The following is a 10,281-nucleotide window of genomic DNA, read 5'->3' on the forward strand; positions in this document are numbered from 1 at the left end:
GCAAAGCCGATCAAAGCTAACTCTACAGCTTTAAGCTTCCTCCATGTGGAGCTGTTATTGCTTTCAATAGTAGACCAATTTTGTTGAAACATTTTGCCTTCACTATGAATGAAGGATCCACAAGCGTAATCAGAAGCATCCGAGTAAACTAATTTAGCTGGCTGAGACAAAGGCAGCCAAGGACAACGGCGATTAAGAGAGTCGACATTCTGACTCCAAAGCATTAATTCGTTACAAGCCTTCATAGTCAATTCCACAGTAGAATTCCACGACACTTTCGTATTTACAACAGCATACAATGATCTAGTCATGATTCTTGTCACACCGCCCACACAAGGCGTTAATGATATAATCTGGCCTACAACAGTTGCCAAGTTTCTCACATTCCCAATCATAGAGTCTTCCTTGAGGACAGAATCAATATTCGCCTTCAACTTTGAAATTCTCTGTTGGGTAACAGAAATAAAACCTTGATTAGTTTCCAGGACAGTACCTAGCCAGGTAATAATCTGCACTGGCTCCCATATGGACTTCTCTTCATTAATAGCAAAGCCAAATTTTAAAAAAATCAGCATGAACCGTCAAACTATTAATCTTAGCTTTCATTATGCCAGCGCCACCTCCCAAACCGTCATCAAGAAAAATTACCACAGGTATGCCCTTACACCTCCATGAGGTAATAACCGGACGTAACAATTTGGTAGGGAGCGGATGTTTGAAAATATACAGATTAATATGGCTCAAATCTAAAATTAACCTTTTCTTGCCTGAAGACTGAATAGAAACTGAAAGTGGATTAATTATGGCAGGTGGGTAATCGAGAACCTCCACACATCTGCTCCCAAGAAGATCAGAAATAGCCTCGGAAACAAACTCTTTTTCCTTCAGGGCTGAACCATTGTTTGGGCAGACCTTGGGGGGTGGAAATTGAATGAAAGGAATTTTGTACCCATCACGTATAACACTCTAAATAAAGCCTGAAGCACCAATTTTCTCCCGTTCTTGATAACACTTTGCTAAATTCCCGCGAACCGAGCAAACTTTATACTGGGATGAATTAAATTCACTCAGTGTCAAAGACTTAACAGTGACAAACAACGACGAATAATCTGAATAAATAAGATCGTCCTCGAGACCAATGCCTACGCCGTCTAAAGAACTGGGAAAAACATTGCAAAAATTAGAAACAACTACACCTTGATCTTGTCCATCTACGAGGTCGGCTAGTCGTTGACCGGCACGGGACTTGGCAGCTTACAGCGGGCATTGCGCTCTCCAGTGGCCTGGCTTATTACAAGCGAATCAAGATCCCGGTTTCGTTTGATTTGATTAGAAACAGCCGCCACTGGTTAGCTCTTAGGAAACTCCCGTCTTGAAGCAGTCATTCTTGACTCGGCTTTCTGTGAAATCTGCCTGGTTCTCGCTCTCGATTCTGCTCTAATAATCTTTTTTTCATCGTCGGAATCGTCAGCAAGATCGTTCTCTTTATATTCTTGTATTACCATCCAGCCATGATCTGATTTGTCCGCTAAATGGATATGTTTCTGTCTTTCCGCTAACAAGTTCTCACCTTTCTCTAGCGACTCTTTGACCTTGTCCAGGTTTTGCGTTGAACACGAAGATCTCGCCTCATCTAGAACGTTCGTCAGTTTCGAGTTGAATCCGTACTTATCTTCATTGGCCTTCTTCTTGAACCGGCGGGGTTCTTCGAAATTCAATTTCTTAATTTCACGAAGATGCGAGTCAGCAGTGCCAGAGTTAGCCCTCTTAATGTCGGAAAGGGAACTGTTGAGGATTGACTTCATTGAGCCGAGAAGAGTCTCGTTGTTCTTAGCTATAGCAGCATTGACGATTTGCTCAACCTGAGATTGTTCCATCGCGATTAAACTTAGCAATAGCTGAGAAGGTGTCGGCCTAGAATGATTGCCCACGTCACAAGCTTTAATACTCGTATCGCTATACCCATTATGGATCTATAGTCAAGGGCCCAGGCCCTTGTCCTGTTGCTTTCGTGCCGCAGAAATATTTAATTTCCGGCTTATTCGTTGGCACTCAAACGCCAGAAATTCCATTTAGTTCAAAACTGACAAAGAGCAGTTACTCAGCAAATGTCACACCCTGCTGGCTAAATTGGATCAGATGGGATCAGCGCACGAGCTATGTTTTCATATAATTAATGCTTTGAATGTTATACGTTCGCACGTCAATCCATCGCCATGGTATCGTGGTTTGCATGTGCATTTGTACGATCCCTTAGTATTGTTACACACAGCACCAACACTTTAGCTGTGTGATCCCTCACACACTCATCAATATGTGAAAGGAAGTTTCCCTGTTGTATTGATCAATGATATATATGATAGCATTCAACTTAGAGAGAGATGGAACCTCTTCAGTTGCCATCGTGTTTCATTACTTTGTGGAGGAGGTCAGCTACATTACATATATTGTTTTGTCATTCTTACACCTTGATTTCAACAAATGTATTGATCATAGCTATAGTGCGTAGCCTTTGAATTTCAAAACTTTCATTACAGGAGGAAAAAGGAAGGCCTGTGAAGAGCAGAATAACAATGGTAATTTGCGTATAAATGAGGCATATTTGCATTAGTTGATAAATCTGTATTATATTTATATGAATTCTTTTAAAGTGAGGCTGTTTACCTGTGGAGCTCACCAATCATGCTTATTGGAAGATAGTCGTGTTTTGACCGCATGGTATGAAAGATTAGATGGAATTCGAATCACCACTAAACATGTCTAATTTTCTGGGCTGCAGTCGTTCAACGCAGTTCGCTCCAACTCTTTTTTTGACTGCAAAATGTCTGCTTTGAAGCCTCGTCGATTCAGCATTATTCCGCTGGTGTTATATGTACACCAATCTTTCGCACCTAAGTCCCTATCCGCTGGAATTTTCCTGAAAGTTGATCCATTATGGGGGAGTGTTTTGCTGTTGTCATAACAGAGCGAACAATGATATAACTGAACTTAAAGTTGGACCGTAAGCTGCATGTTAATGTTTCATTCTGCGCCGTGCAAATGTACATCAATGTTAATAGACACAGTAGCCGCTATTTACCTTGAAAATGTTTCCAAATATTTTTTCTTGGAAAATATTTTAACTCAGTGGGCAATTTTCCGAGCTTAGTTTTGAAGCAAATGGAGGCCATCGTTTTTATTATGGGCCCACAGTTGCTTGCACTGATTTGTAACTTTTGACCAACTATTTAACTAGGTTTACCTTCGTCACAGTTTTGACCTTTAAATCCAGAAGTACACAAACAGCGATATCCTTTGTCGGTAAAACAGCTTTGACAAGAGGCGTTATTCTTGCAGAAGTTTTGAACGCAAGCGCTCTGAAGCCGTAAAGAGAAAAATTGAAAACCACTAAAATATTAGTTTTTCCGATTGAACCATTGAATTACGCCCAAGTTTGTCTCTTACTTTGAGATGAGAGCAAATCAAAGAATCTCATCAAAAACTGATGGGTTGCTAACTTGATGTAAATGTAGAGCATAAACCAGAAAGGATAACTGTAGTAATAAATATAATAAAAGATAAATATAATCAGGATTGCAATAATGGTTAGAGAGTTTCTGTGAGGGGAAAGTAGTGAAAAAGCGATATACATAACGGCTTTCAACATGTCACGTACAGAGGCTATACAGTTGGTGCTTTATTAGAAATCTCTATGGAGGATGGTCAAACATCTTACGTTCAATACGTTTTTTATGTCACTGCCTGACCTAAAGTCCTCTAGAAGCTTCTAGAGCTTCAGTACCGTGTATCTTAATGTTATGCATATGACAGAAGCTTATGACCTAGAAGCGTCTTAATTCCCCTATACTGTCTAAAACAGGCTGGGGTTTACTAGCCGACCGATCAGAAGCAAGGGTGCAATATTTGCGCAAAGTGTGGAATTAGAGATTCAAGCTGTGTTTTCCTTCATAAAAACTCACAACTGATTACAGAGAGAGATTGAAAAGCTTGCCAGAATGAAAGATTGAGCCATAAACTTTATTGGGAAGCACTGGATAAGTTATGGTAACTGATTTACCTCAAAGGGGACTGGGAAAATATTTTCTGAATCAAAATTGAGTTCAATTTCGCACTTAAATATGGCGATCGGTGATGGTGCGGTAGATGCGGATGAATCAAGAGGGTGTGTTTTCAAGACAGTAATAAGATGAAAAATATGATCATCGTATCTACGATTTACTTTGAGTTTTCTGGATTTAAAAATAGTTGTGAAAAGAAGTTAGCGAAACTGAGGCAAATGCTATTTTTTTTAGAACTAATTTACTTTCTAGCTTTTGTTTGACTAAAGATTTGAGACTGACTGAAAGTGGTGTCAGGATTTAACATGTAATTCTACACAATATTTAATTGAAGAGTGAGAAAATTGCTAAAATGCGGCTGACTACGTTAATGTAACACTTGTAGCAAAAGTTAAAGGGATACTCTACACCTCAAAAGGACATTCCCAAAGAAGACACCTTATAGTCTGAATAAAAGATATTCGCAAAGAAAATCTGTCAATTTTTCTTTACTTTTAGTCAAGAGAGAAAAGTTTCGGAACGTGCTATTCGAAATCGGCGCTCTCGGTCAAAACCGGAAATGACGTAGATATGAGAACTCCCACCTTGTTTTGGCTTCAAATGTTTTGAGATCGCCCGTGAAAATACTAAGATCAGGTAAATTTTTTGCTTGTAAAAGTACCTTCTAACTATATCATGCCACATCGCTGTGTAGCTGATGGGTGTTCGAACACTGCAAAAGACGGAGAGAGTCTCCATGGCTGGCCTTCAAATGCGCGACGTGCTCGTGAATGGACGAATGCTTTGAGAAACACGCGAGCAAATTTTAACCAGACGGCCTCGAGCAAACTTTGTAGTTGTCACTTTTCGGACGATTCATTTGAAACACAGTCAGTGATTGCTCATTTGTTAGGGTTAAACATGAAAAAAATTTTAGAACCCGTTGCTGTTCCGACCATATTTAACAACTGTCCGCCACAAAAGAAGCAAAGACGGGACAATAGCAGAGACCGCACAGAAGGGTCCTCTTCGCCGGTGTAAGGGTCTCGTGCTCAGCAATTTCAGAAGTAGCTCAGGGGAGCCTATAGAAAAAGAGAAGCTGTCAGGGTACGTATTGCAGATTGCTTACAACTGGCATTAAAGTATTTGTAGCCCACGAATAAGTAATGTATACTTACTTTGTTTTTTTTTTTTTCAAAGATCGTCGCTCAACATGAAAAGACAACTCTACGGTATCCTGTGAAGACATAGTCAAAGGGCATGAAATAGCAAGTGGAGCTGAATCTTTAGCTTGCGTACAGGAGGCAGCCACGCAGACACGGTCCAACAAAAAAAATGTTTCTGTGCAATTTCGAACTAAGAGTACTGTAAAAGGCAAGTTTCTAGAATTGTGTTACGAAATCAAAACAAATATGGTTCTCCGAAATAACCGTTTGTTTACAAACGTTTTGGTCATGATTTCTTCAGGTATTCAATGTGCTGTACCCACTAAGAGTCAAGGAACCTAATGCATTCTTTTACAAGAGACGTTTGTTACATCGACACCTTGTGAAAGTGACGATGGGCCATCAGATTCGAAAGAGGAAATAGATGCAGACGACGACCCCTTGTATGTTCCCGACCCTGAAGATGTGAGAGATGAAGATGAAGATTTTTCTGATTTCGACGATTGTTTGTACGAGTGAGTGACATGTAAAAACAAGTGATCATTTAACTTTGTTATGCATTCATTACAACGATAAAACCTTATTAATGAACCAAACCCACTCCAATGAGTACAATCCTTGCATTTACCTGGTAAACATATCTCACCGGAATAAACACTTGAAATCTTACTTTTACAGGCAACCCTCCTGGCAACACACCTGCCCACGAACAGAAGTTGTTTCTTGTAGCAGAATCGTCGCTGTTGAGTTTATTTGAGTTTTGCCCTGTGTGTCGGACAGAGTGTGACAAGCTGGTCAACTCTAGGATTGGTACCAGAATAACAGTGATGCAAAAATGTCTCTCTTGCTCATTCACCAGAAGTTGGGATTCTCAGCCATCCATTGGGGACACCCCTCTTGGCAACATTATGATGTCATCAGGAATTCTGTTTGGTGGGGGGAGTCCAGCAAAGGTGCTTAAAATAATGGGCCACATGAATGTAGTGACCATTGGGTACTCCACATTCATGAAGCATCAAAAAAAATATTTACATGCTGCAGTTGAGAGAACATACAGACAACAACAGTCCTCATTACTGGATAGCATCAGAGCTGAGGGGAAGGAGCTGATCTTGGGAGGGGATGGTCGCTGTGACAGCCCAGGGCATTTCGCCAAGTATGGCAGCTATTCTCTTATGGATTTAGAACAAAACAAAATTCTAGATTCTCAGCTAGTCCAGGTTGGTATTTATATTCCTACATTCAAAGTTAGAGTAATATATGACTAAGAATAAGTAGTTTACTTCAGTATCTGACATATCTTTATTCTGCTGTTTAATTTATATTACTCTATAGAGTAATGAAGTAAAGAACTCCAATGCAATGGAAAGATCCCTTCAATTTCTAACTGCTCAAGGTCTGTCTGTTCACACCTTGATAACAGACACACATGTCCAGATTAGAAAGCACATGAGGGAGAAATGGCCTGCTCTTAAGCACAGATTGGATGGCTGGCATATTGGCAAAGGTTAGTTGGTATAATTAATGCCATAAATTTGAAACTGTAATAATAAACAATTATTCCATGAGCACCCATTGGATATGAGATGGTAAATAGCCAAGAAGGCCCATAGGGCGAGTTGGCTATAACAAATCTCAAATCCAACACGTACAAATGGAATGATTGTTTCATTCAAATGTCAACCTACGGTTTTGCTGAATTTTATTTCGGTTAAAGAAATGGCCAGAAATTGATGTGACAGTTGCCGCATCCATTTCTATATAAGGTCAAATGCAAGTATAATGGCTGGTAATCGAGATCTAGTAGACCAATTGGAAAGCTAGAATTGTATTATCTGAGGTTGAGAATTTCATAATGAACAATTAGTGGATGCGGTTCTAGTGATATCCAGAATAATCAAGGTCAAGATCAGGGTTATCAGCTGGAGTCCAAAGGCTGGGGCTGATAACCCTTACGAAGAACTTGATTATTATGGATATCACAACGAGCTCGGCCAATAATTGTTTATTATTTTTTGGTAACATGTTCACACAAGACTGCATTGGTACTTCCTGTTAATTAGACATAATTGTTTAAGGTATTAATCAAAAGATTGACAGCCTTACAAAAAAGAAAGACTGCTGTGGTATCAAAATGGAAGAAGAGCGTGGTCAACCACATGTTCTGGTGTGCAGCATCGACTGATGATGATGATGATGAAGATTTAAAGGAGGCAAAGTGGGTCTCAATCACTAATCACATCATGAACAAGCATTTGGGGCATGAAACAAATTCCCTTAGTAATGTACTGTAGTTGGCATTGTTTAAAGGGTACCTTATTAGTTGTGGGAGAATGAAGGAAAAAGTTTGTTCCATTGTTTCGAAAATGATGTAACTCAATTTATTGGCTCCTTGCTCTCTATAACAAAGACCAATAAAGCTAATGCCTTCACTAGCAATCTTTGGTACCCTTTAAACAGTGCCAACGACAGTACATTACTAAAGGAATTTGCCCTTAATCATGGCCAGTTGAACTTCTCTCAATCGTAAAGTAGGTCATACAATAGCTTCAAGTTTATGATTTTCCTTATTGTTGAAATTGCCTCAACCTGGTATATTTGTAATTTATTGCAGTAAGGAGAACCTGTTAGCTTAGGGTAACTACTTAGAGGTAGACAATCACAGAATGATCCAGGCAGTTATACTTAAATTTAATCTACAAACTTGGCACTCACGTAATGGCTTGGATAGTTATCACATGATATAAGTAAAGCCCACACCAAGTAGCTGATCAACACCCATGAAGTAAAACCACTACACAAAAGGGATTCGTACACTCCGAGTATACAAAAAATTAATAGAGTGAAAATGATTACAAATAATGTTCACCCTACCATTGAAGACACTTGTTGACTTATCACCTGTAAGTTGGATGGCAATAATCAATCTTGACTTGCCAGAGTATGTTACCTATAATAAATTTTTTAGGTAAACCAAAATAATCTATGAGAATAAACGTTCCAATAAGCACAAAGTCTTTGATCTACTCGTCGGGAAATCGAAATCCTTCAAATACAAAATCATCTTCAGTTCCTGGGGGTGGAAAGTGTACCCGAATGCAAAAAACTGCACATGAAGGGAGAACCACTCTTATTTGCTTCCCCAAAAGTGCCCAGCACCACCTTGCCAGCTGCCTGTAGGCTATGTGCCCCGTCTGTTTGTGATCTGGATCTTCATAAGGCATCGGCATATTGCTGTTTATATTGAAACCATGCCGTTTGAAGAACCCACCGATTCAAGCAAACAGCGCTAAACCCTGGGTGTTGCGTAATACACACCGGGGGCTCGTCAAGTCCTTCGGCCTCGACCGCTTCGTTGTTTTTTGCCAACACTGTTGCAGAATTCTCCACTGCGTTAAGGAAAATCTCTGCGTTCCGCAGGTTCAGCAATCAATAGGACTGTATCTTTCTGGTTTATCAAGTTTATTTACGAACCGCGTACGCCTCTACAATCTCCGTACAATCTACGTTCTGTCGATCTCAATATCTATTCCGAATGCCCTCAATTACAACATGCCATCTCCATCTATCACAACGGAAATACACACCTAGCTACGTAAATCCGAGATTCAAAATGCCTATTTGCGCTTTACTAAGCCATTTTCCTGTCGCACAGTTTGACTTGCGTCCCCACCCAGACTAATCCAAATAGCCCCTAGCAATTAAACCCACACCCACTATTTGTCACATATTTCTATGTGCTACAGGATGTTCCAGCCCAAACGCACGCCTTAAATTCCTCTAGATTATTCACTTGCGTGTATAAGCTAACATTCTACCGATTATTTATTTTATCTATCTGATTTTTGCTATTATTGATTGTGCAATAACACGTTTCACAACAAACACACAGTCAATCTCAGAACAGCATAAGCATTCAACCACTCTAGTCATGCGCTGACAGTTCCCACAGCTACACCTAAGTGAACGTTTTGATGTATTGTATTGTATTGTAATCTTTATTTAGACACGATCAATTCATCAGCCTATAAAAATACATATCACATACGCTAAGATATTTAAAATTAAAATTTAAAGGTTGGGAAAGTTTACAATAATCAAGTTAAAAAATCAATTCGCGAGACGATTTGAAGCTTACCAGTCTGTGTTTTGTAAGCGCTAAAATGTCTCCTCCTCGCTGGACTGATTCGAATCCGTACCAGAGCTGGCTTCGCTATCATAAGGTTCAAAGAGGTATGGTTGGGTGCCTGTACACTCCACTAAAGCAATTTAGTCGGCACTCTCATAAAAAGAAGGCGGCGACGAAGAACAACTTTGCGAATCGTCCGAATCCATTGCTCTCTTGTTTTTACTTTGAACCGAAGAGCAAAGCACACGAGTTCTCACTTCTACGTCATTAATCACGTGTTCAGTTTTAAGTGAGTTTCACTTCCGGTCTACGAAACAGGGCAAAGTTGGGCTTTTATTGCGTTTTTTTCGCTCTGAATCTTCAATTCTTCAAAGTTTTCCTCATTTTTCAGATATCATGGGACAAATACTACCTTTTAAAAAAACCTTCCTCTGAAGCATAGAGTATCCCTTTACAGGGCTCACAAAGTTGTAGTGTATCAACTTTATGTTACAAATGTTTTTTTTTCAAAGACGAAAGTTGTAGTCTACAGGAATAAAGTCATGATTTTAACCCTCATAGTTAATTTGATTTTGTGCCAACTTTAATTCGCAATTTGCAAGTGGTCGGTTCCTTATGTAGACGTATTTGTGTCAATAGATCATTGGGAAAGGCTGAATCATTTTGTGATTCAGTGTGTAGGCCTTATCTTGCATTTACTCTCTTGTGAAACTGAAAGCAAGCTGTCCCCTACTTCTGAAAATTTAGGTAGAATATTGTCATAACTTTTTGGTAGAAAACTGTTTATTTCTTTACAAAATATGTTTGCGTCCTTTATACGTTTGTCACAAAGTAAATGGTTCCCCTGTTGCCTGTTGAACGTTGACATATTATATAGGACTTTTACGGACTGTTATGGGATAACCACATAACCTAGAATTTCCAAAAACTGAACTTTTAGCCGAAAAAT

The 10,281-nt window shown here is 39.5% G+C and overlaps 2 pseudogenes across 1 annotated transcript; one reads left to right on the plus strand and one right to left on the minus strand.

The window, feature by feature from the left end:
• Positions 1-4,453: 4,453 nt before the first annotated feature.
• On the plus strand, positions 4,454-7,497 carry LOC111346746 (uncharacterized; annotated as a pseudogene). The gene is made up of 5 exons (XR_015988673.1): positions 4,454-5,144; positions 5,238-5,729; positions 5,882-6,423; positions 6,539-6,710; positions 7,282-7,497. The product of XR_015988673.1 is annotated as an uncharacterized LOC111346746 (transcript).
• A 486-nt stretch (positions 7,498-7,983) lies between these two features.
• Positions 7,984-9,538, minus strand: LOC111346744 (P2X purinoceptor 7-like; annotated as a pseudogene).
• Between the last annotated feature and the right edge of the window lie 743 nt (positions 9,539-10,281).

This window comes from Stylophora pistillata, chromosome 6, assembly GCF_964205215.1.
Source record: "Stylophora pistillata chromosome 6, jaStyPist1.2, whole genome shotgun sequence".
Classification (NCBI taxonomy): Eukaryota; Metazoa; Cnidaria; class Anthozoa; order Scleractinia; family Pocilloporidae; genus Stylophora; species Stylophora pistillata.